The sequence below is a fragment of the Anomaloglossus baeobatrachus genome, chromosome 2, assembly GCF_048569485.1.
Source record: "Anomaloglossus baeobatrachus isolate aAnoBae1 chromosome 2, aAnoBae1.hap1, whole genome shotgun sequence".
Lineage (NCBI taxonomy): Eukaryota > Metazoa > Chordata > Amphibia > Anura > Aromobatidae > Anomaloglossus > Anomaloglossus baeobatrachus.
The window spans coordinates 191,745,032-191,772,509 of record NC_134354.1 but is presented as its reverse complement, the minus strand read 5'-3'; the positions used below and the strand labels follow the sequence as shown (position 1 = coordinate 191,772,509).

The 27,478-nt window shown below is 46.1% G+C and overlaps 1 protein-coding gene across 2 annotated transcripts in view; it reads right to left on the bottom strand.

Annotated features, from left to right (window-relative positions):
* Positions 1–27,478, bottom strand: part of ADORA1 (adenosine A1 receptor) — a 219,646-nt gene that overhangs the window by 168,217 nt on the left and 23,951 nt on the right. The window contains exon 1 of one of the 2 annotated variants that reach the window (XM_075335564.1): positions 1,008–1,099. The exons of the other annotated variant lie outside the window; for it this stretch is intronic. The gene's annotated coding sequence lies outside the window, so the exon portion shown is untranslated. Of the gene's footprint in view, positions 1–1,007; positions 1,100–27,478 lie in introns of those variants that run through there. 2 annotated transcript variants of the gene reach the window in all.

Here is a 27,478-nt window from a genome sequence, read left to right as displayed (position 1 = left end):
GAAAATAAAGAAAACTCTTTGAATGAGAAGGTGTGTCCAAACTTTTGGTCAGTAATATATATATATATATATATATATATACACACACACACACACACATGTACACACAATATATAATATATATACACTGTATATATATATATATATATATATATATATATATATATATATATATATATACATATATATATATATATATATATATATACATGCATACAGTGCTTGGCATAAATAAGTACATCCAACCTTCAGTTTTATCTGAAAATCAACCTTTTCTACTTTTCTATGAGATACCGTACTTCAAAATACTACAACAAATCTGGGACATTGATTGGAAGCAAGCTTTCTTTGAACACCCAAAAAATAAATTTTCCTGACAAATTTATTCAAGACCATATTGCAAACATCAATACCCTGAATGAAAGTCTTAGGAACAAGGCCAAAGTTTAGACTACAACATTCTAATTAACAAGGATTCAATCACAGGTAAGTCGAATTCATTAAACAGGTTTCCAGCAGAACATTGACTATAAATGGGAATTACTTAAAGGGACTGTATCGCGTTTTTTTTATTTTTTATTAAAATAAGTGATTCTGAAATGAAGTATTTGTTATTCAAAATGAAATTCGTAGCTTATTTAGTTTTTATGTTATTCTAATGTTACTGTATGCACTGGGGGCCATGTTGGATTTCTGTATCTGTAACGACAGTTCCACACTCCTTTATGGCAGCACCTGTGCATAGAGAACAGTGGTCGCCATCCGACCCTATGTGTAACGTTACAGTGGGTGTGTGCTGTGATCTGGACGCGCCCCCTGGACTGTCCATATCACAGCAATGGGAAGATTTCAGCGCCATTTTTGTGGAGATTAAATCCATGCTCTTTGCGCCACTTTACACCTGTCAACCGCCGGGATGTAAGTTCGGGATGCCTCCCCTCCCCCCGTTACCGATCACACAACCCTCCCTCCCTCTGTTCTCACCAGCCCCCGCCCCCTGCCATTACCGTCTGTTATTAAATCACGTCCCTCCGCTGTCCCCAGCCCCGTTCTGGCGGCCTCTGGTGTGTGTGTCCTCCCTGTGCTCTCAGCAGCCCCCTGCCGTTACCGTCTGGTCCCTCTGCTGTCCCCAGCCCCGTTCTGGCGGCCGCCGGTGTGTGTGTCCTCCCTGTGCTCTCATCAGCCCCCTGCCGTTACCTTCTGTAATGAAACCCCCTCCCTCGCCCAGCTGTCAACGTCTGCATGGTTGTTTATCTAATCCTCCCCTGTGTGATAATGTGTGCTGAGCTGTGTATCTAATCCTCCCCTGTGTGATACTGTGTGCTGAGCCGTGTATCTAATCCTCCCCTGTGTGATACTGTGTGCTGAGCTGTGTATCTAATCCCATCCTGTGTGATACTGTGTGCTGAGCCGTGTATCTAATCCTCCCCTGTGTGATACTGTGTGCTGAGCTGTGTATCTAATCCCATCCTGTGTGATACTGTCTGCTGAGCTGTGTATCTAATACTATCCTGTGTGATACTGTCTGCTGAGCCGTGTATCTAATCCTCTCCTGTGTGATACTGTCTGCTGAGCCGTGTATCTAATCCTCCCCTGTGTGATACTGTGTGCTGAGCCGTGTATCTAATCCTCTCCTGTGTGATACTGTCTGTTGAGCTGTGTATCTAATCCTATCCTGTGTGATACTGTCTGCTGAGCTATGTATCTAATACTATCCTGTGTGATACTGTCTGCTGAGCCGTGTATCTAATCCTCTCCTGTGTGATACTGCCTGTTGAGCCGTGTATCTAATCCTCTCCTGTGTGATACTGTGTGCTGAGCCATGTATCTAATCCTCTCCTGTGTGATACTGTGTGCTGAGCCGTGTATCTAATCCTCCCCTGTGTGATACTGTGTGCTAAGCCGTGTATCTAATCCTCTCCTGTGTGATACTGTGTGCTGAGCCGTGTATCTAATCCTCCCCTGTGTGATACTGTGTGCTGAGCTGTGTATCTAATCCTCTCCTGTGTGATACTGTGTGCTGAGCTGTGTATCTAATCCCATCCTGTGTGATACTGTCTGCTGAGCTGTGTATCTAATACTATCCTGTGTGATACTGTCTGCTGAGCCGTGTATCTAATCCTCTCCTGTGTGATACTGCCTGTTGAGCCGTGTATCTAATCCTCTCCTGTGTGATACTGTCTGCTGAGCCGTGTATCTAATCCTCCCCTGCGTGATACTGTGTGCTGAGCTGTGTATCTAATACTATCCTGTGTGATACTGTCTGCTGAGCCGTGTATCTAATCCTCTCCTGTGTGATACTGCCTGTTGAGCCGTGTATCTAATCCTCTCCTGTGTGATACTGTCTGCTGAGCCGTGTATCTAATCCTCCCCTGTGTGATACTGTGTGCTGAGCCGTGTATCTAATCCTCTCCTGTGTGATACTGTCTGCTGAGCTGTGTATCTAATCCTATCCTGTGTGATAATGTGTGCTGAGCTGTGTATCTAATCCTCCCCTGTGTGATACTGTGTGCTGAGCTGTGTATCTAATCCTCCCCTGTGTGATACTGTGTGCTGAGCTGTGTATCTAATCCTATCCTGTGTGATAATGTGTGCTGAGCTGTGTATCTAATCCTCCCCTGTGTGATACTGTGTGCTGAGCCGTGTATCTAATCCTCTCCTGTGTGATACTGTCTGCTGAGCCGTGTATCTAGTCCTCCCCTGTGTGATACTGTCTGCTGAGCTGTGTATCTAATACTATCCTGTGTGATACTGTCTGCTGAGCCGTGTATCTAATCCTCTCCTGTGTGATACTGCCTGTTGAGCCGTGTATCTAATCCTCTCCTGTGTAATACTGTGTGCTGAGCTGTGTATCTAATCCTCCCCTGTGTGATAATGTGTGCTGAGCTGTGTATCTAATCCTCCCCTGTGTGATACTGTGTGCTGAGCCGTGTATCTAATCCTCCCCTGTGTGATACTGTGTGCTGAGCCGTGTATCTAATCCTATCCTGTGTGATACTGTCTGCTGAGCTGTGTATCTAATACTATCCTGTGTGATACTGTCTGCTGAGCTGTGTATCTAATCCTCTCCTGTGTGATACTGCCTGTTGAGCCGTGTATCTAATCCTCTCCTGTGTGATACTGTCTGCTAAGCTGTGTATCTAATCCTCCCCTGTGTGATAATGTGTGCTGAGCTGTGTATCTAATCCTCCCGTGTGATACTGTGTGCTGAGCCGTGTATCTAATCCTCCCCTGTGTGATACTGTGTGCTGAGCAGTGTATCTAATCCCATCCTGTGTGATACTGTCTGCTGAGCTGTGTATCTAATCCTCCCCTGTGTGATACTGTGTGCTGAGCCGTGTATCTAATCCTCTCCTGTGTGATACTGTGTGCTGAGCCGTGTATCTAATCCTCTCCTGTGTGATCCTGTGTGCTGAGCCGTGTATCTAATCCTCCCGTGCGATACTGTGTGCTGAGCCATGTATCTAATCCTCTCCTGTGTGATACTGTGTGCTGAGCCGTGTATCTAATCCTCCCCTGTGTGATACTGTGTGCTGAGCCATGTATCTAATCCTCCCCTGTGTGATACTGTGTGCTGAGCGGTGTATCTAATACTATCCTGTGTGATACTGTGTGCTGAGCCGTGTATCTAATCCTCCCCTGTGTGATACTGTGTGCTGAGCCGTGTATCTAATCCTCTCCTGTGTGATACTGTGTGCTGAGCCATGTATCTAATCCTCTCCTGTGTGATACTGTCTGCTGAGCTGTGTATCTAATCCTCTCAAGTGTGATACTGTCTGCTGAGCTGTGTATCTAATCCTCCCCTGTGTGATACTGTCTGCTGAGCCGTGTATCTAATCCTCCCCTGTGTGATACTGTGTGCTGAGCTGTATCTAATACTCATGTGTGATACTGTCTGCTGAGCTGTATCTAATCCTCATATGTGATACTGTGTGCTGAGTTGTGTATTTCTCCTGTGTGATACTGTCTGCACAGCTGTGAATCTAATCCTACCCTTACACATCATATCATCATCAACTACTGAGCCACCGTACAGTGCCAACTACTGAGCCAACGTACAGTGCCAACTACTAAGCCACCGTACAGTGCTAACTACTGAGCCACCGTACAGTGCCAACTACAGAGCCACCGTACAGTGCCAACTACAGAGCCACCGTACAGTGCCAACTACTGAGCCACCGTACAGTGCTAACTACTGAGCCACCATACAGTGCCAACTACTGAGCAAACGTACAGTGCCAACTACTGAGTCAACGTACAGTGCCAACTACTGATCCACCGTACAGTGCTAACTACTGAGCCACCATACAGTGCCAACTACTGAGCCACCGTACAGTGCCAACTACAGAGCCACCGTACAGTGCCAACTACAGAGCCACCGTACAGTGCCAACTACTGAGCCACCGTACAGTGCTAACTACTGAGCCACCATACAGTGCCAACTACTGAGCCAACGTACAGTGCCAACTACTGAGCCAACGTATAGTGCCAACTACTGATCCACCGTACAGTGCTAACTACTGAGCCACCATACAGTGCCAACTACTGAGCCACTGTACAGTGCCAACTACTGAGCCACCGTACAATGCAAACTACTGAGCCACCATACTGTACAAACTACTGATCCACCGTACAGTGCTAACTACTGAGCCACCATACAGTGCCAACTACTGAGCCACCGTACAGTGAGTGCCATCTACTGAGCTACCGTACAGTGCCAACTACTGAGCCACCATACAGTGCCAGCTACTGAGCCACCATTGATTTTTTTTAGCAAAAAAAAACACCTGTTGACATAAATTGCGGCAACAATGCATGATGTTTTAATACGTTTTTTTTCTCACTGGTTTTTTATGCGGTTTTATCATTGAACAATGTCATTGAAGATGGTTTAAAAAATTAAAAAAAGAAAAAAGGTCTGATGTCATTTCCTTCTTCAATATTCTTCATTCTCCACTAGTGTTTGCAGGAGAGCAGACAGCTGCAGAACTAGAAGGCTCAGCATGCTCCATCCAGGACTGTATGCTGGAGGGAGAGGCAGGGGGAGCAGAACTACAAGGCTCAACATATTACATCTAATAGTGTATGCAGGAGAGCAGACAGCTGCAGAACTACAAGGCTCAGCATATTACATCTAATAGTGTATGCAGGAGAGCAGACAGCAGCTGCAGAACAACAAAGCTCAGCATCCTACATCCAATAATGTATGCAGGACAGCAGACAGCAGCTGCAGAACTACAAGGCTCAGCATACTCCATTGAAGACTGTATACAGGATTTTTTATCCACCCAAAAAAATGACGTGGGCTTCGCCATATTTTTGTATGCTAGCCAGGTACAGCAGGCAGGTACGGGCTGCCCCCAACTCCCAGCTGCCTATTTGTACCCGGTTGTGAGCCAAAAATATAGCGAAGCCCTTTTTTTTAAATTATTTCATGACTTTCATGAAATAATTAAAATAAAAAAAAGACGTGGGCTTCGCCCAATTTTTGAGTCCAGCCAGGTACAACTAGGCAGCTGTGGATTGGAATCCGCAGTGCAGGGTGCCCATGCTTTCTGGGCACCCCCGCTGCGAATTGCAGTCTGCAGCCACCCCAGAAAATGGCGCTTTCATAGAAGCACCATCTTCTGGCGCTGTATCCAACTCTTCCAGCTGCCCTGTGACGGTTAGCTAGCTGGGTAATAATGGGGTTAGGGCTAGCTTTATATTATCAGCTCGCCCTAAGCCCGAAATTCATGGTGTCACGCCAATATTAGGCATGGCCACCATGAATTTCTAGTAAACATAAAAAAAAAAAAACAACAACACAGAAAAATTGTTTTATTAGAAATAATACACAACACAATTAGTGACTCCATCTTTAATGAAATAAAGAACCCCCCTCCGCAGTAATCCTGGGTCAGGGTCCCGCGCCGTCCAATCCGGATCCAATATCATCTGATCGGTTTGCTGGAAGGCAAACCGATCAGATCATGTGTCAGGATCAAGTGCCTGAATCATATCACACAGCAGCTGATTGTATAAACGGCATTTATACAATCAGCTGATGAATCTGTGAAAAAAAAAAACCAAACATACACACATCCCTGCTGACTCCTGTACGACCGCTGCAGGAGCTGCCGGTGATCAGCTGAAGAAGTCTCCGGACGCATCAGCTGATAGCCGGGTGGCAAAAAGACTTGCGATCAGCTGATGGGTCAGGTGACCACATCAGGTGATCCACCGCCAGGTCCTGCCGCCATCATACGTGCCTGAGAGGACACAGCCGGTGCAGCGTTACCGGATGAGGAGCTGGGAGCCGGCATGGCACCGGGAGTCTGCAGACACGTGAGTATTTGGTTTTTTTCTTTCTATTGTTTACTTTCGTTTTCACTGCTACTTCCATCTCACGCGCGGGAGCAGACCTGCCGCCGCAAGGGAGACTGAAGGAGCAGTGGCGGTACCGGGAGGATTCCATTACCGCAGTGTGTATATTATATATAATAAACAGTCAGTGTATATATATATGTATGTATATGTGTGTGTGTGTGTATGTATATGTGTGTGTGTGGGGGCTGAGAAGAGTCAGTGGATATAGTGTATGTGTAACAGTCAGTGTCTATATGTGTAACAGTCAGTGTATATATGTGTAACAGTACGTGTGTGTCTGTGTATACTTGCTAATGGTTGAGTCATCTCCACGTTCCTGTGAACGCTGATCTTCAGGGACCTGCTGCAGTAAGGCTGCTCTTTCTCCAGGGCACCGTACCATGCTGCTGCTCCTGTCTGACTAAAATGTGTTTCCACTTTACTTCCGGGTGGAGCTGTACAATTCATATACAGTCACCCAGAAAATGGCGACACATTACTATGAAATACACCTCTTCCCCTTTTGGGTGCAGTGTAACACCCAAAAAGGGAGGAGAATAGGCATGTCATCTAGTGACTGCCCAAATTTGCAGCTATCGTAATTCTCCTAAGGATTACTATAGCTGTTGGATGTGTACACAGGAAGATGCTCCCCCTACTGGCAATTATAAGTATTTTTAATAAAAAAATTTTTTACATATATAAAAGTTGAATTACATTAAGAAAATAGTTGTTACACAATTCTAATAATATTGTTTGCAGATTTGGCCTACAAAAAAAAATAGACGATACAGTCCCTTTAAAGAAAATTCCCAGTTCATGCTGACAGAAATGGCACCACATGGAAGAGAAATGTCACAAGACCTTAGAAAGAAAATAAATTCTTTACAAAAGAAAGGTGAAGGATTCAAGATCAGCAAAGCTTTACTTATCCGTCAGAATAGCAAAAGTGATACAAAAAGCAACAAATAAGAAATCCTTTCATAGAGCTGTCCAGGCTGCCTGTGCAAGTTAACAACTAAAAAGCATCTTCTGATCAAAGGGTTTAAATAAAGTCAACATGCAATTTCACTGCAGTTAGATAAAGAAAGAAGCTAAACCAGGGTGTTTCCTGTGACACAATGTGACATACACTGCAGAAGAATGGCATGCATCAGTGTTGTCCACGAAGAAACCCTCTCCAAAATATCACACACATAGAAGCCTGCCTACAATTTGCCACAACCCATAACGAAAAATATGAAGGCTACAGAGACTCTATACTTATTTCTAGTGAGAATACCAAGGTGAATCTTTTTGAAAATGATGGATTCAAAACAGTATGGCATCGCAGAGGTGAGGAGGAATACAAAGAAAAATGCTTAGTGGCTGCAGTGAAACATGGTGTTAGCAGGGTGTTTATGTGAGACTCAATGAGTGCTGTTGGTGTCGGGGAACTAAATTTCAGTGATGGTATTATGAATTCACAGATGTACAACTCTATAATGAAAAAGAAGATGTTACCAATTTAGTGCTGAGCAAATAATAACTATTCGTGTTTGGATTATTCGTAACGAATCCCAAAGTACCATTCCAGTATTCATCACGAATAATGAACCTAATGCAAGTCAAGGGGGAAATCGAGCATTTTTATAGTGGTGACAAGTACTGGAATAGTACTCGGTAGGCATTTTCCAAACCCAAATGCAGTAGTTTCTATTCACTCATCACTAGTTACCATCACTCTGAGCTCTTGGTAGATTTGTGCTTTAGATTATTGTAACATTGGAAAAGTGACCATCATTTGTATTTGTGAAGAATAATAGGGTGAAAGTGATTCAGTGGCCAAGTATGTTTCCTAATCTGAATCCAATAAAACACCTATAGGGAATTCTGAAGAGACAAGCTGTAATCACTCTCCAACCAGCATTCTAGCTCTAAAGTGGCCATTCTTGATGAATGGATGCAATGCAAAAACTATTTGCTTTCTATAAATTAGTTTTTATGGTTTAAAAGTAACAAAACATAAAAAAAAATAAATATAAATGTGGTGTCGCTGGAATCGTAGTGATCCGTAGCATAAAACTATCTTTTCTTTATCGCTTCATTAGGGGACACAGGAAACCATGGGTGTATGCTGCTGGGACTAGGAGGTGACACTATGCAAATAAGAAAGTTAACTCCTCCCACGTAGTATACACCCACTGACCGGAGCTGAGGAGATCAGTTTTTGCTTAGTGTCGGAGGAGGTTGGACACACAGGGGCTGCTCTCAGCCCCTCAGGTTTGTATTGTTGTGTTTTATTAATGTTTTCCCTTTGTTTTTCAGACACAGCTCTTCGGGCGACAGGGTGTAATCGCTCACCCTGCTCTCCCACATAGAGACCGGTCGCACAGAAGTGGGGTCCGTCCGCCACTTCCGTTGTCCTCCGTGTCTGTCTGGCAGGACCCTACCCCCCTAACACTTTCAAGCGGTTTGGGGGGCATCCGCACAGAGGGACAGGCGGATGGTCCTTGCCCCCCTCCCCAAAAACTTTCTCGCTCCCGAGCCTGATTGTGGGGTAGGAGGACGAAGACCGTACCTAGGATGGAGAGGTACCCTTCCGGTCTCCCCTATCCCCAGGAGGACCATCGAGATGTCTTCACTCGCCTCCCAGGATGCATCCAGGATCACCTCAAGACAAGCCGGGACCTCAGGGTAAGTACTCTGCACTCCCCCGTCCCGGGTTATGGGGGGGAAGGATCCCGTCTACATAATCCCCTGCCCCTTCACCCTTTGGGTCAGGGGGTCCCATATCTCCCTTAGAGCACCACCCAGCTGCGCTCCCCCGATCGGCCCCCCTGCCGTGGCGCCCACTACCCGGCGTCCCCCCATCCCCCAGCGGCCTGCCTTTAAACTTTAGCCCCTGGCTCCATTGCGGCCTGCGGCTCCATCGGCTCCATCAAAATTTAGCTCCCGGCTTTGCGGCACCCCTCGGTATCTGCACGCCCTCCAGGCCACGCCCCCAGCCGGTATTCTGTCCGCACGCGCGGGTTTTTCAAATCTCCCGCCTCTTTTCCTCTCGCGCGGCCTCAGTCCTCCTCCCGGCATCTGACGTCACTTCCAGGCGCCAATCCCCGGCGCGTGTCATCCCTGAGCCTTCGCCGGCCCTTGCCTCCGGGTAAGCGGCGCTGCCGCCGCCGCGATCTCCGACCGCCTCCGCCCGGTTAGGTCGATCCTGCAGACACCGGTGCCGCCGCCACGTCCGTGCTCGCCCGGGTGAGCGCTGCTTGAGCCGCCGCCAGGGCTGCTCCACCGACCGGGTAAGCGTTCCTGACACCGCTGCGACTCTCCCTTCCCAGGCTGTTTGCGACGCTATGCTCACCCGCAGGCAGTGCTGGACCCAGCGCTCCCCTCTGACAGTGATTAAAGACCCCTGCTCATCTTGCAGCATTCAGTGCGCCACATCTGAGCCCTCCAACAGGCACCTAACCCCCCCTCAGGGCTCATTCTCCAGGGTACTGTTCTCCCTGAACATGCAGTCCTGTTGGTGAGGGGACAGGCCCATTCACTAGGATACCGCTTTGTGAAGCAGCCGTATGTCGCACAATTTTATTGTCTCCTGTCTTGTGTTGTGTTGTACACACATCCCTCCTAGCCCAGATGTGCTCCTGATTTCTGGGTGTTCATTGTCAGTTTGCCATTCTGTCTCCCAGATATTTACCGCCGGTAGCACTAATTACTAATCCTAGGTGTGCAGCGGTATTATGCGCCTGTGGCACAAATTATGGACGTTACTACGGCATTCTAAATCATCCCCAGAGTACTGTCCTTACACCTGGTTATCCGTCAGGTTACGGATAGATTATAGCGCTCTACCCAGCAATCAGAAGTTCACATCTCGCTACACACGTTGTTACCCGGTGATCCATGACTTGGCCTTTCCGTGATCGTTCCAGTGTCTCCGTGAACTGGTCAGTTTTTTCCAGTGTGTTCCATGCTTACGCCCTGTGTATTCATGTACCTGTCCTCTGTCCCACGTGTCAGTGTCTCTGCGTGCCACCTGACGGTTACAGTGCGCAGTTGCCTTTTTTCTCTCTACACTAGTCTCTACCTGTGCGCAAGTGACACCAGTGTGCCTGTGTTTCTTTATGTACTAGTTTTCATCAGTGTGCTAGTCTCCTACTTGTCCACTATCCAGTGGGCCAGTGTTTCCCTAGGCACTGACCTGCTCCTGTGTGCCAACGTTTCCCTGTACCTGTTCACTATCCAGTGTGCCAGTGTCTGTGTCATGCCTGATGTTCCAATACCCAGGTGCTTTGGGGATCCTGCCCGCTGTTCCGTGGGCCAGCGTTTCTACATACATTTGTTGGCTTTGGTGTATCACGGTTTTCACAAGCCCTTACACTACTCAGTGTAACAGGGTTTCCATACGTACCTGTCTACACCACTGTAACAGCGTTGTGTGACCCTTCCCACTGTTTAGGGTGTCAGGTCCCTATGTGCACCTGTTAGTTTCAGTGTGCTAAAGGTTTTTTTCTATCAACCCGTCCGCCATTCTGATTGAGGGTTCCATAGACCAGTCCACTTGCCTGTGTACCTGTGTCTCTATATGTCGGCCCATCTAACAGGGTGCCAGTATCCACTATCCAGTGTTTCTCTATCCACCTACCCACCATCCGGTGTGCTAGTATTTCTGAAACGTACCCTCTATATATTGTGTGCAGCGTTTCTATATCCCCCTGTCTACTACAGCGTGAGAGTAATTTGGGGAGCCTGCCCACTTACCTATGGGCCAGCACTTATCAGAACCAGAAGCCGGATACAGCAGCAGGCTTGAGTGCCTTGTTCAGCCTTCCGCTCATCTTCGACCCAGGCGAGAGCTCCATCCAGCACTGCAATATGAGGCGGCCTGCCAGCAGCTGTCGCATTCAGTGCCAGGTTTCAAGACCACTGATCCTGCCCACTATCCAAGGGACTAGCTTTTCTCCTGATCAGAAGCTGGTTACCGTAACAGGTATGTGTTGCCCTGCTCACTACCCAGCGAGTCAAGCGTAATACCTCACCTGGCGGGTCAGGTATCTCCTTCATCTCTGACTGAAGCGAGGACTGTGGTCTCAGGTACGGCAGCAACTGTCACTTTCAGTGCCAGTATTCAAGATCGATGATCCTGTTCGCCATCCAAGGGGCTAGCGTTCTCCAGACCAGATGCTGGATACCGTAATAGGTAGGTGTTGCCCACTTACGACCCAGCGAGTCAAACGTACTACCTCACCTGGTGGGTCAGGTATCTCCTTCTTCTTCAACTGAGGCAAGGACTGTGGTCTCCATTGACCCCTAACGTGGTACGGCAGCAACTGTCATCAGGTTGCTTCCCAGTGACCCGGGGGTTTTCTCCTGCTTCAGACTACTCATTCAGGTAACCTGAAGGTAAGCCAGGACTCCCTGGCCAGTTCACTTCTCAGCGATCTGCAGCCATCTCCTACCTCACACCATACGTGTAACGTGATCTTGAGGTAAGGCAACACGCGACCTTCTGACTGGAGGGTCGTGTGATTCACTCCCTGCAGCAGCCACGGACCCCATGACGCAGCACAGCAGCAGCAGCTCTCATTTGGTCCCTTCCCAGTGGCCCGGGACCTTACCCGACCTCGCACCATTCATCTAAGGTAGCCACAAGGTAGGGTTTTTCTCTCTTGACCGTAAGTTGGCTGCATCGCTTCTTGAAATAGCTGTCATTTTGGTGTTCAATTGAGGTAGGCAAGGTGCAGCTCTGTCCGCTAACCAGTAGGTTGTCCGTTTTGCTTCCTGCCACCGTCCCTGGGTGGTTCGTGGTAATTCTGGTACCTGCCTATTCCTTGGTCTAGAACAGCCTTGGCCGCACCCCCCCCTAGGGTTCCGGCCCGGCACTGTAAAGGTTTAAGACCATATATCTTTTCTTACATTTTCTCTCTTTCAGATAGAGATCAGATTTCCTCAGTCCCCCCATAGTCAACAGATGAAGTTAAGAACCAGGCACAGGATCGCCTACCCAGCATTGGTTCCACGGAGGACCAGCTCCACCAAGGGACTTCTAGTATCCTGATGGCCCAGTCTTTGGGCCCACTCTTCCGGACAAGCTGTAAGGTTTCATATAACTGTCTGTCTACTTTCCACAGCAGAATTCTTCAGGGAGCCCTGAATGCTCAGACCACTGGGTGTTTCCACCCGAACACTCAACACTGCAGCGTCTGGCCCACGTCTGCTCTGCCAATCTCAGTTAACACCTAGACATGACCTGCTTCCGTTTCAGGCCAAGAGGGGTCTTCATTTCCCCTACCCCGGGTCTACCTTTTTTTTTTTCCCCTCTCGTAGTCATTCTGAATGGCTTTTGGGGATATGCTAGATCTCTCCGATGACCCTGACATACCAAATTCCGCGACCACTCGCCACCGCTTGGTCTCAGAAGCTTGTGCATTCCTGCAAGTTCCTGCCCAACCATTTATACTCTCATATTCTCACTCATTTCCTTCCCTTCGTCGTCACTTCTTATTGTGACGTGATGACGCGTTTTATAATAATAAGAAGAATATTTCATTCATTCTTCCGTCACATCTTTCTTGTCATCCTCCAGGGATAGGAGTCCCTCCCCTGGTCGGCTAGTGCTTCGGCCGACGACATAGGCCGAGCCCTTTTGTCAGGTTTCCGGGTTTTTCAGTTCTCTTTTGAAAGAACTTGCCCTCAGTTAACATGGAGTTTAATGTTCTGTTGCCCTACTTCCTGTCCAGCTGCTTAAAAGGCCGCCTCTAAGCCCAGTCCAGTGCCTGAGTATACTGCTTGCTGTGTGCTCCTGCTTTGCTGCTTCTACTTCCTGATTGCCTTTTGGATCTTCCTGAAAGACTACCGACCGACTCTGGACCATACCCGGTTTTCTCAAGCTGTGCCCGGACTCCTTCTGCCGTCTTTGATCAGCACGTCTGCCCGGTTCCTTCTGGTTCGTAACCACTCTGGACTATCATTCCGTACGGACACTCCTGGACTTTTACCACTTGCCCCTTGTGTCCCGGCTGCTGCGCATTTAGGCCTTTCGGGGTGATTGCCGGACAGTCCCTGTATATGGGTTCGCTCTGGTGGTCTCCCTGGGGGAGTCCGGTGCGTGGTCCCGGGAATCCCCTTCGCTCCGTTTCGGGAAGGTATTTCGTGTGTGTGTACTACTGTGTTTGTTCCGTTGTGTATCTACCGTGGTTACATGTTATAAACATCTTGTACCAAGAACTCGTCTCTGGTGGTCATTGCCCTAACGCTATCGAAATCCTCAGAACATACAATAGTATTACATTATACTCAGGCCATAAGAGGATTTCGCTGGGGCAATGACTGAGACACGAGTAGATCAGCTCTTTTCCATGATTAACTCCTTACAGCAGGAGATGGAGGCTGTACAAACTAAACTTAGAGATGTGGAGGCACAGCTGGGCCATGATCACCAGGTACTGGGTCCGGCTATTCAGGATTTGCAAGTCAGAGTGGAGGCTCAGGAAGCCACCCCCACTACGTCCGTATCAGCTGCCGGTATGCCTAGGTTACCCCCATTCCGTTTCAATGGTGATCGTAGTCAGTTTCGTGGATTTGTGAACCAATGTATACTATTTTTTGATGTACATGCTGATTATTACCGTTCTGACCGGTCCAAGGTGTTATGTATAATCATGTTATTAACCTCACGAGCACTGGCCTGGGCTAATCCTATGATAGAGAATCGGGACATCCGTTTAAATCACCTGGATGACTTTCTGACCGCAATGGCGCAAATGTTTGATGATCCGAATCGCCGTGCCACCGCTGAATCGGCTCTCCTTTCCTTACGTCAGGGAAAGCGTTCTGTCGTTGAATACGCCACTGAGTTCAAGAGGTTAGTGGTAGACACCGACTGGGGAAACAATGCGTTATTGTCTGTCTTCAGAAAAGGTTTGTCCGGTACCATCAAGAACGAGTTAGCTCGTTCCGAGTCACCAGGGGATTTTGAAATGTTTCTCCAGCACTGTGTGCGTATTGATACCCGCTTGACGGAACGTAGACAGGAAAGATGGGCAGCTGTAAACCGTGTAAACAACTTTGCGTTTCCTTCCAGAGAACCCGCTCTCAGGACGCCACGGGAGGCCGAGGACGTTCCTATGCAAGTGGACTCTCTGCAAAAGCGAGAGACCAACGAACGTCGTGAACACCGGCTCCGTGAGCGTTTGTGCTTCTATTGCGGTCAATCGGACCATTTCTTGATTGACTGCCCGAAACGTCCGAATCGCCCAAATAAGGTATTGGCAGCCATGGCGGAGTGTGACAACACGGACGCAGAGTCCGATATCTCTGAGGCAAGTGGACACCTGGATGCGGTATTTCCCTTGACTGTAATGTCCACCTCACCGAAGGACTCAGAAGGGAAATATACCCATTGCTCGCTCCCCATTCAGATCCGGTGGGAGGGACAGCTAATACCTACCTCTGCAATGATAGATTCTGGGGCAGGGGGAAATTTCATGGACTCCTCTTTTGCCAGGAAACACGGTATCCGGACTCAGCAAAGATCCTCACCGGTTACCATGGAGACGGTAGACGGATCTCCGTTAATCTCTGGACCAGTTGATCGGGAAACAGTACCGCTAGAATGCGTGATGAAGCCAGGTCAGCAGGAGACCCTTGTGTTCATGATAATTTCTTCTCCTCATTTTCCGATTATTTTAGGTATTCCGTGGCTACGGTCTACAAATCCAGTCATCAATTGGGAGACTAAGGAAATATCCTTCCCACCGCAGAGTAGTCCGACCATTAGTCCAACTGTTCCGGTTCCAGTAACACCGACTGCGGAGGGCACTGTACAGGTACCTGTTCTACCACCGGTTTATAATGACTTTGTTGATATATGCGACAAAAGAAAAGCCGATCGGCTTCCCCCGCATAGACCGTATGATTGCCCCATAGACTTACTCCCAGGGGCGGAGATTCCATTTGGTCATGTCTACCCGTTGGCGGCACCTGAGCTAGAAGCATTAAAAGAGTACATTGACGAAAGTCTAGCCAAGGGATTTATTCGCCCGTCTACCTCACCAGCAGGGGCACCCATCTTTTTCGTGAAAAAGAAAGAGGGGACTCTGAGACCCTGTATTGACTACCGGGAACTGAATAAAATAACCATCCGGAACCGGTATCCGTTACAGTTGATTCCTGAGCTATTGGAGAGGGTCCAACAGGCAAAAATATTCACCAAATTGGATCTCCGTGGGGCATATAATCTACTTCGCATACGTCCCGGAGACGAGTGGAAGACCGCGTTCCGATGTCTGTATGGACATTTTGAGTACCTAGTGATGCCTTTTGGACTTTGTAACGCTCCCGCGGCTTTCCAACATCTAGTTAATGATATTTTTAGGGATATCATGGACCAATTCATGGTGATTTATCTGGACGATATCCTAATCTTTTCTGATTCCCTACAGGAACACCAGGAGCACGTCAAAACCGTACTTACCCGGCTGAGGGAAAACCACCTGTACATCAAACTGGAGAAATGCGAATTCCATTCCTCACAAATACAATTCTTAGGTTATGTCATCTCTCCTCAGGGACTGAACATGGAGTCTGGCAAGATACAAGCAATTCTAGACTGGCCGGAACCGGGAAACATTAAAGAGGTACAACGCTTTGTCGGTTTTGCCAACTTTTACCGACGCTTTATCCGTAATTTTTCAGAGATCGTTCGTCCCATCACTCTGTTGACCAAGAAAGGACAGAAGTTTGTGTGGTCCGCCCAGGCCCAGGAAGCATTCCATCGTCTCAAGGTTTGTTTTACCTCAGCGCCAATATTGGTACATCCGAATCCCGCACTTCCCTTTATCGTGGAAGTCGACGCTTCCGACTACGCATTAGGGGCCATCCTTTCTCAAAGGACTGGGGACAAGAGTCTCTTGCATCCGTGTGCTTTCTTTTCCCGCCGGTTGTCCCCTGCAGAAAGAAACTATGACATTGCGGACAAGGAATTGTTAGCGATTATTTCAGCTTTCAAGGAATGGAGACACCACTTACAGGGAGCCGCGCAGCAAGTGATAGTACTCACAGATCATCGTAATCTGGAATTTCTTAAGTCTGCCAGGTGTCTGTCTCCACGGCAAGCCCGTTGGAGTTTGTTCCTTAACCAGTTCAATTTTATCGTTACATACCGTCCAGGTTCACGTAATGGGAAAGCCGATGCCTTGTCCCGAATCCATGCCGTGGACTCCGTGCCTGGAACCCCGTCTCAGACCGTGTTATCAGATGCCAATTTCGTTGGAGTAATCCAGGACCAGGACTTGTGGAAGGACATCAAGCTGGCCTATGATGGTGACGTATTTCTTGCTGCCCCCCGAATGATGTAACTCTTGTTCTTCGGAATGGTGTGTGGTTGAGAGAACGACGCATTTATGTCCCGGAGGCCGTAAGACTTCGGGTTCTCAAGTTGGTCCATGACTCCGTGTTGGCTGGTCATAGGGGGGTACAGAAGACGCAGGAATTTCTAAGCCGTTTTTTCTGGTGGCCTACCTGTTTAAAGGATGTAAAGGACTATGTCCACTCATGTGTGGTTTGTGCCCGGTGCAAGGTCCCTCGTGTGGCTCCTACGGGACTCCTCCAACCGTTACCCGTGCCATCTCGCCCTTGGGGGTCTATCTCAATGGATTTTATTGTGGAGTTGCCAGTCTCCGGCGGTCACAATACCATTTTAGTGGTGGTGGATCGGTTGACAAAAGCGGCTCACTCTATTCCGTGTACCGGTCTTCCCTCAGCCACAGAGACAGTGGATTTGGTTATCCAGAACGTATTCCGATTGCATGGGGTACCGAACGAGATCATCTCTGACCGGGGCGTGCAGTTCACGTCTAGGTTCTGGAAGGGGTTTTGTACGGCACTCCAGATTGATGTCTGTTTGTCTTCTGCATACCATCCCCAGACGAATGGGCAAACCGAACGGACTAATCAAACCCTGGAACAATACCTTCGATGTTATGTCAGCCATCTGCAGGACGATTGGTTGAAGATGCTTCCGTTGGCGGAATTCTCGTATAACAACACTCAGAGCAGTTCCACTAAGGTAACGCCCTTTTTTGCTAACTTGGGTTACCATCCGACTATTTTGCCTAGGTCACCGGTTATGGTTTCGGTGCCTGCGGTGGAGGACAGATTGACAGAGCTACGACAAAATCTGGAGGTTCTAAAGGACACTGTGGCTACGGCTCAGGAGCGTTACAAGAGGTCGGCTGACACTCACCGGAGACCGGCACCCATGTATAAGGTAGGGGACTCTGTATGGTTATCCACCAAAAACCTGAGATTGGGTGTTCCTTCGCAGAAGCTGGGACAAAAATTCATCGGTCCGTTTAAGATCACCGGGATCGTGAGCCCTGTGGCCTGTCGGCTGCGGTTACCGCACCATCTGAAGGTACACCCGGTCTTTCATCTCCTCAAACCCGTTTCTCCTAATACGTTTCATGGTCGTGTCGTGCCTCCTCCTCCGCCTGTGATGGTCGACGGCGAGGAGCAGTTCGTGGTTGAGGACATTATTGACTCCCGGCTCCATCGTCGTCGGCTTCAGTATCTGGTACGTTGGCAGGGGTACGCCCCCGAGGACGATTCCTGGGAACCGGTGGGTAACATTCGGGCACCCCGGAAGATTGCTCAGTTTCATCGACATTACCCGGACAAACCGGGCCCTGATCCGTCCTGAGGCCGTTTCTGGGGGGGGGGGAGTTAACATGGAGTTTAATGTTCTGTTGCCCTACTTCCTGTCCAGCTGCTTAAAAGGCCGCCTCTAAGCCCAGTCCAGTGCCTGAGTATACTGCTTGCTGTGTGCTCCTGCTTTGCTGCTTCTACTTCCTGATTGCCTTTTGGATCTTCCTGAAAGACTACCGACCGACTCTGGACCATACCCGGTTTTCTCAAGCTGTGCCCGGACTCCTTCTGCCGTCTTTGATCAGCACGTCTGCCCGGTTCCTTCTGGTTCGTAACCACTCTGGACTATCATTCCGTACGGACACTCCTGGACTTTTACCACTTGCCCCTTGTGTCCCGGCTGCTGCGCATTTAGGCCTTCCGGGGTGATTGCCGGACAGTCCCTGTATATGGGTTCGCTCTGGTGGTCTCCCTGGGGGAGTCCGGTGCGTGGTCCCGGGAATCCCCTTCGCTCCGTTTCGGGAAGGTATTTCGTGTGTGTGTACTACTGTGTTTGTTCCGTTGTGTATCTACCGTGGTTACATGTTATAAACATCTTGTACCAAGAACTCGTCTCTGGTGGTCATTGCCCTAACGCTATCGAAATCCTCAGAACATACAATAGTATTACACCTTTCTCGGAGTCCCCCTCGAAAGGGTTTTTCCTTCTCCCACTTCAGGTCATACATGCCAGGTCTTGTGCCTTTTGTCATTCACAGGAGCCCTCCCCCATGGGGATTCTCCTTCCCATAGTTCACCGCAATGGTCACCCAGTACCCGATTCCAGGGTTCGAGTTTCCCAGTCACATCATTATAGATGCTAGGGCTCCCTTCTCCTGTCTATCACGTCATAGTGAGAATTGGTTCTTGGAATTCCTCTGGCTCCTTAACCTTGTCATTTTTCTCCGAACCTCACAGGTTCTCTGGACCCCTTCCATAGACAGGGGTATTGTCTCCCATATTTTTTTCCCCGCCTGCAGGCTGGTTCGTCCACTAGAGTCAGATCACTTCCCTCAGGTGCTGTAGAATCAACAGGTCAGGTTCCCCTATGGCGGAATCCCCTTACACTTTTCTCAAGTATCTTGACTCCCTTGCACCCTCTTAGGCGGTCAGTTTTCCCGTCTAATCATCCTGCGGCAATAATGGGCCAAGGCTCCTTTGGCCTCCGCTTACCTGGCACCTACCTCTACCAGGTGCCTTAGTTCTTCGCTCATTCTTCCCCTCTCAAACGTAGTTCCAGGGCCTGTCGGGTTTCTTCTTCTTAGCTCGACCTATTGCTGTCAGTCGCCTTAGCTCCTTGGCTTATTAGGTACAGACCTCAGAGGATGTAGTTTCTCCTGATCATCCTATTCCCCATGTATTTTACACTAGTTCTTAGTACTCCCTAAGTACTCTAACTCTTCGCCTGTACTTCGGCCCCTGGCCGGGTAGGGGTTCCTTGCGGGGTCTAGGACCAGGTTCCGGTCAAGGAATCTTGTCTCTGCTAACCCTGTTTTCGGGGGGTTTTTTTCTCTTCCCACCCTTGGGGACTGCTTTAGGACGTCCCATGGTTTCCTGTGTCCCCCAATGAAGCGATAAAGAAAAGTAGATTTTGGGTACTCACCGTAAAATCTCTTTCTTGGAGCCTTCATTGGGGGACACAGCACACGCCCTTTTCTAAGACTTCAATGGATCCGGAATGTTCTGGTTTTCAAGCTTCTCCTCGTACTGCTTTTACACAAACTGATCTCCTCAGCTCCGGTCAGTGGGTGTATACTACGTGGGAGGAGTTAACTTTCTTATTTGCATAGTGTCACCTCCTAGTCCCAGCAGCATACACCCATGGTTTCCTGTGTCCCCCAATGAAGGCTCCAAGAAAGAGATTTTACGGTGAGTACCCAAAATCTACTTATCACTTTTATGACACGGTGAATGGCGTAAAAAACCCCAACCAATTCCTAGATTGCTGTTTCTTAAAAGTTCTGCCTCATAAAAAGCAGAATAGAAAGTGATCAAAAAATATTATGTGACCCAAGATGGTACAGATAAAAACTCCAACCCATTCCACAAAAATCAAGCCCTAACATGACTTTTGTAACTTTGTACGCAGAAAAATAAAAAAACTATAGCCTTCAAAATTCAGTGATTCACAAAATCTCTACTTTTGTGAAAAAGCATTTTTAGTGTGATAGTAACTAAACCTAAAATATAAAATATAAATTTAGTATTGCTGTAATCCTACTGACCTGAAAAATAAAGCCACATAATTACTTAAGCCACAAAGTGACCAGTGTAAAAAATAAATAAAGCCAAGTCTTCACCTGCTGTTGATTTGTTCATTCTAACTTCCAAAGATCGCAGTACGGCGTGGCTCATATTTATCCTGCACTCTATGCTGAGCACTTACACCAAGGATTACGTGTAATTCTTTGAAGAAAGTGATTCAAACAATATTGCCGTCTGAAAATGCACTGTAATGAAGCAGGAGTCACTTTGAATGCCCGTCTGGCCTGTGGTGCAGCGGTATCCATCTTTTTACAGGTCTTTTTAGACGTGCACAAAAATGCGGTCATCAACAGTTTTGTTTAAGTTGATAAATGTGAACTGATCCAAAATGTTCTGTACCCAAATCGCCATCAAATAGCATTCAACTCAACCAACAATAATACAAGTCCCCACTCAGGTTAGTCATTTGTTAACGAAAATATAGGAGGCTTCCATTATACATGTAGCACAAAAGTTCTGAAAAAATGCTATGGCTCACCCCTCAAAAAAACACATACAGCTAAATATGTCCTCGAAAATCCAAATTTCCCCCTCTATTCTGAGCCCTACAATGTGCCTAAACTACAGTTGGTGTCCACATGTTTGCCATTGTACGAAGGAGAGCCTGCTTAATTTATGGTGTGCAAGTTTCCAGAAGCAGGAGCTGGACAAGATGAATGTGCACTAAAATGTACTGCCGCATTCACTGAGTTTGACACAATAGGTGTTTTGCAGAGACTAAATCATCACTACATCCATAGATGAACTCTCAGAGGGGTGTAATTTCCAAAATTTGGTCACTTGAGGGGCTTTCTTTCTATTCTGGCACTTAAGGGCTCTGCCAATGGAGTCTATAAGCTATTGTAGGAAAATCTGTTCTCCAAAAATCAAATAGTGCTCCTTCCCTATCAGGAGAAATTGTGTAACACATTATGAGGCCTTGTTTACCTATTCTCCTTGTGAAAATTGGAAATCTAAAGTTAAAACAACATTTTAGTGGTAAAAATGTATAATTATTTTTTCTTCGCTGCCCAATAGTCTAACATTTTGCAACAGGCCCATAGGGTCAATATGCTCACTGTATCCCAAGATGAATTCATTGAGGGGTGCAGTTTGTAAAATGGGGTAACTTGTAGGGTAGCTCAACTGTTTTGGCACATCAGGAGCTCTCCAAATGCACCATGTCTGCTAACAATTCCAACCAATTTTCCGTTCAAAAAGTGAAGTGGCTCTCCTTCACTTCTGTGCCCTGCTGTGCGCCAAAACAGTACATTTCCACCACATATGAGGTATTACCATAATGAGGAGAAATTGCACAACAAATTGTATGGTGCATTTTTTCCTGTTACCTTAGTGAAAATGAAAGATTTTGGGTTAAAGCATAATTTGGAAGGTAGAAGACATAAAATCCTCTGCTCAGCGGATTTTACTGGCAGGCACTTTATGGCCTGCCAGTAAAATCCGCTGAGCAGAGGATTTTAAGTCTTCTGGCCCACAACAGCGCTTGGGGCAAAGCAGCATATAGAGCCAGGAGCTGTGACCTTAGGGCAGCCCATCAACGGACTCGCGCTGCCTGCTATACGGGACGGGGAACATAACCACCCCAGGACTCGGGTCCCTGTGTAGCTTCAAGTTGCAGGGACTCACACAACAGAGCACAGGGAGGAAGGATTCACGAAGTATCCCACCGGTACTGGCCCTCGAACTATCCGGGATCGTCTGCAGCCCATTACAGCGGAGTCTGGAAGTCCAACGGCAGGATCAACTCACTGAGTAAATACCTTAAACTGCAACCGCTGTGTCATCTGATCCTTCCCACGCCCCGCTATTCCCACACTGGGGTGGACAAATACTCTCCACATCCTCCCTGGGGCCTAGCTCTGCCTGTGGAGAGCTGCAACATCTGAGCTGCGTTACCATACGCCCCAGTAGAGAGAGACCTTGTGCAGCGGCAGCTCCCCTCCTGGCCGCATACCACAGGTGGTGTCATGAAAGACAACTACTTCCACCATCATCATCCCCAAATCCCATCATTTGGTTGACACCACGGGATCACGGAGTGGGGCCAGGCCACTGTGACAGCCCCAAACCCCCACACTGGCCCGGTGATGAGTAAATCCGTCAAGACCCCGCGAAAGCCTGGAAAAAAAAGAGCAAAAAATAATTACATGTAACTTTTTTGTTTTTCCATTTACATAGCTGTATAAGGGCTTATTGTTAGGGGAACAAGCTGTAGTTTTGAATGGCATGATTAATTTTACCACTCAATGTACTGGTAGAATAGAAAAAAAAATTCCAAGTGTAGTAAAATTGCTCAAAATAATGCAATTCTGCAATTATTTTTAGGCTTATATTTCAGGGCTCATTGTGGTAAAAAAATGACTAGGAATCAAGATTCTACAGGTCAGTACAAATACAGTATAATAATCAGTAATTTTTAGTTCAGAGGATTACCCAATGAATATATTAAAGCAATGCGGTAGAAAAATACGGTAAATATTTAGAATGTAACTTTTACTAGTAAGTTAAAGAAGGGGAACCCCCACAAGGGCACAAACACCACATACATAAGGTGCTAAATATTACCTGTGAAAATTGTGTTATAATTAGAAAACACATATGACTGTGGTGTCATCAGTATAGAAACTGATGCCACAGACAGAAAACAGGTGCTCGAATAAGTAGGCAAAATGTTATTCAAACACTAAAAGTAGCCTCCCAAATAAAACACCTAGAGATATACATGCTCAATGATATGTAAAATAATAAACCATAATACAGAAAGTGGTATATCACTATATACAATGCTATATACAATGAGCAATCCCAAAGGTTGTATAAAGGAACAACCTCACCGGGACAATGGGTGCTGCAATGATGGAGAGCTGATCCTAGAGGGCTAAAGGCTAAGAAAAAGAGGGAGGCAACATTATAAGGCCACACATTACCCCTGATGTTATAGCCTGTGCTTTAGTAGGGGCTTCAGGACCTCCCTACAGGTTTCATCGGTGAACTCATCAGGGGAAAAAAATTAATTAACTCCATTCTCTATATGCCATACTCCTACTTTTAGGATTTGTATAAAATGTATTGTAGTTTTAAACTAAATTTATGCAAAGATATGGAAAATTTTGAAGGGTTCACAAATTGGGATGAGTGAAACCATATGGTAAAGTTCAGGGTTCATATCAGTCACCAGGTGTCTGGGGCTCAATCTCGAACACGGACTTTTAAAAAAAAACTGTGCCCGAGTTCATAGGTCGAGTACTGTTTGTATGCTAATAAAGTTTGTTGAAATCAACAAACTTTTCAGCATCGGGAAGATGTGAGCAATAAATACAAAAAATTCCGTGGGCTCCCGCCTATTTTTGATAACCAGTACAGGTAAAGCAGGCCTCAGCTGTCCCTTTATGTGGTAATAACCATAGAACGCGTCAACAGATCCCAGAGGTTTTGAGATTCATTTTTTTCACGACATATTGTACTTCATGTCAGTGGTAATTTTAGGATGATTTTTTTGTATTTATTTGTGAACTCCCACAGAAATTTGGTTCATAAATTACATTTCCCATATGTCCACTTTACATTAGCACCATTTTTGAAACATATTTTTTTTGTTAGGAAGTTAATAGGGTGAAAATTAGTTTATCAGCAATTTCTCATTTTTCCAATAACATTTACAAAACCATTTTTGTAGGAACCGGATCACATTTTAAGTGACTTTGAGACACTTAAGTGACATAAAATACCCAAAAGTGACACCATTCTAAAAACTGCACCCCTCAAAATGCTCGAAACCAGATCCAAGAAGTTTATTACCCTTTAACCCCTTAACGACCCATGACGTACTAGATACGTCATGGATCGTGTGCCGGTAAGCCCTGCCCCCAGCCGCCGGCAGGCGGCGGCGATCGGCGCACATATCAGCTGTTATCAACAGCTGATATGTGTGCCTGCTAGCCGCGGGTGGAATCGCTTCCACCCGCGGCCATTAACCCCTTACATTTCGCTGCCAAAGTCTTGGCAGCGATATGTATATGGGCGCCACCATGACAGTGACTTACCCCGCCCCCACCGGAAGTCACGTGACATGATCATGTGACTTTCGGCGGTTGCCATGGTAGCACAGGGTCATGTGATGACGCCTGTAGCTAACATGAGTCACTTCCTCTCAATGCCGGAATACAGCCGGCATTGAAAGTGAAGCAAATCTGCAGTTTTCAGCTCTGTAGCTGAGATCTGCAAATAGTGCAAAGCGATCAGATTGCTGATCGCAATAGCCCCCTAGGGGGACTAGTAAAATAAAAAAATAAAAAAGTAAAAAAAAAAGTTTTAAAAAATTAAAAAAAAATAAAAAAACCTAAAAGTTCAAATCACCCCCCTTTCACCCCATTGAAAATTAAAGGGTTAAAAAAACAAAAAAAACCCCACATATTTGGTATCACCACGTTCAGAAATGCCCGATCTATCAAAATATAAAATCAATGAATCTGATCAGTAAACGGCGTAGCGGCAAAAAAATTCCAAACGCCAAAATTACGTTTTTTGGTCGCCGCAAATTTTGCGCAAAATGCAATAACAGGCGATCAAAACGTAGCATCTGCGCAAAAATGGTACCGTTAAGAACGTCAGGTCGAGACGCAAAAAATAAGCCATCACTGAGCCTCAGATCCTGAAAAATGAGAACGCTACGGGTTTTGGAAAATGGCGCAAAACGTGCGCCACGTTTTTTGGACAAGCTTGTGAATTTTTTTTAACCCCTTAGATACAAGTAAACCTATACATGTTTGGTGTCTACAAACTTGCACCGACCTGAGGCATCATACCCACACATCAGTTTTACCATATAGTGAACACGGTGAACAAAATATCCCAAAAACTATTGTACAATCCCACTTTTTTTGCAATTTTTCCGCACTTGGAATTTTTTTGCCGTTTTTCAGTACACTATATGGTAAAACTTATGGTTTCATTTAAAAGTACAACTCGTCCCGCAAAAAACAAGCCCTCATATGGCAAGATTGATGGAAAAATAAAAAAGTTACGCGTCTCGGAAGAAGGGGAGCAAAAAACAAAAACGCAAAAACGGAAAGTGCCCGGGGGCTGAAGGGGTTAAGCACTTAATGGGAATTAATACACAGTGGAATAAAAAAAAAATTACCTACAAAAGTTGTTTTAGACCCAATTTTTCACTTTTAAAAGTGATAGCATGACAAAATGGACCCCACAATTTGTTACCCTGCTTATTCTGAACGCGAAGATAATCCACATGTGTTCATAAACCTCTGTTTGGACAAATGCCAGGGCTCAGAAAGGAGGGAGCACTATTTGAATTTTGGGAAAGCAAATTTGACTAGAAAAGATTGCAGGCACCATGTCGCATTTGCAGGTCCCCTAAGTTACCTAACAGCAGAAGCCTGAAACATTTTAGTCAGGGAAACAATGAGGATTTTGAACTCACAGGTACTTCACAGAATTTGATAACAATAGGTCATCATAATAAAAATGTCCATTTTTTTGCACAAAAATGTTGCTTTCGAACCAGATTTCTCACTTTTATAAGAGGCAACGTTAAAAAGTGGATCCACAGTTTGTTACCCACTTTCTTATGAGTGCGGTGATACCCCACATGTAGTCAAAAACTGATTGGACAAACGGAAGGGCTCGGAACGGAAGAAGCAATATTTGAATCTTGAAAAGCAAATTTGGCTCTGTTTGGAACAGATTGTCATATTTACAGAGCCTTTGTGATTGAAGAACAACAGAAAAGCTCCATAAATGTCTTTGTAAATTATACCCTCTAATGTATTTATTTATGGAGATTGTGAGTAGATTACACCATACTTTATGTAGCTGATGCAACAAAAGTTTGAAAACTTACAATTTGCATTTTTTTATCTCTCATTTTTATTAATTGTTTTTAGGGTATGCGTTCTGCCTTGACAAATATTCTGCAGCGTTTTGTCACTGCATGTGCGTTTCAAATCGCAGCCAAAACGCTGCATTTTGGATGCATTTTGAAGGCATTCTGGATGCTTGCTCTACCATAGACAGAGTGGGGAAAAGCATCTAAAGCGCACAAAAGAAGTGACATGTTGCTTTTTAGAACGCATCAATTTTGTCAAAAATTTGGCATCCAAAAAGCTGCGTTTCAAAACGCAACGTGCGCATGGAATTTGCTGACTTTTCATAGACTTTGCTGGGGAAGCAGAACGTATGCATATACACTGCAGTTTAAAATGCTGCGTAAACGCATGAAAAAAACACAACGTGCGCACACAGCCTTATATGTTCTGAGGAAAACACATCAAATTTTATTGCACTAGTTTTTCAGTGTTCAGAATATAGATAAATCCAATCTAGCACTAATGTGAGCACTAGACACACGTCTGTGCCTATAGTAGATGGGGCACCATTTGGTCTTCAGGGCAAAATTGATGGGATTCCAGGACCTATTCAAAGCTTACAGAGACACTGAGCTGCCGAACATGAAAATCCTTCCAGGAATTATTACTCACAATGGGCGGCATGCCCCTAAATACATGTTTCCTGATAATAAAACTTGTTATTAACAAAACTATTATCTCACAACTGTGGATATTGTAGCAGGAAGGATAAACTTTACTGAAGTGAAGAGCAAAATGTTCAAAATTTGGAGGAAAATCCAACCATCTATGTAGCAAACCTGAGTTTGTTCCAAAGATGAAAGAACACCAGCAGGGCGAGAATGACAGGTTTACCTTTCAAATAGACTTTTCGTACAATGTCTGTTTGGCTCCATCATTCTCTATTAGAATAATGAATGTGCCAATCGACAAGGCACACCATAACAGGTTCCTGCCCACCAAGGTGCACTATATGCACAGAAGAACCAATCCCCTAAATAATTCTAAAAGTATTGTCCGGTACAGGTGATTCGGGAAAAACCATATGTATAAATGCGGAAGAGCCTCATTGTTAAAGATCCTCTAATAAAATGATCATGCTCGTATCAACAAGATAAATAATATATAAGTAATATAAAAGCAAACAAAAGTTAATGTTTAGCAAGACATAGTCAGAAAAAAAGTCAAACTACGATAAATAGTAAAAATGTTAATGTGAGTGATGTTGTTCTGGAATTCATCATCAGATGACCTGACTTTTCAAGAACATTTGTGGGATCCACATTCTGGAGTATACAGACGTCGGATGGGATGGAATTTTGTTTTTAATA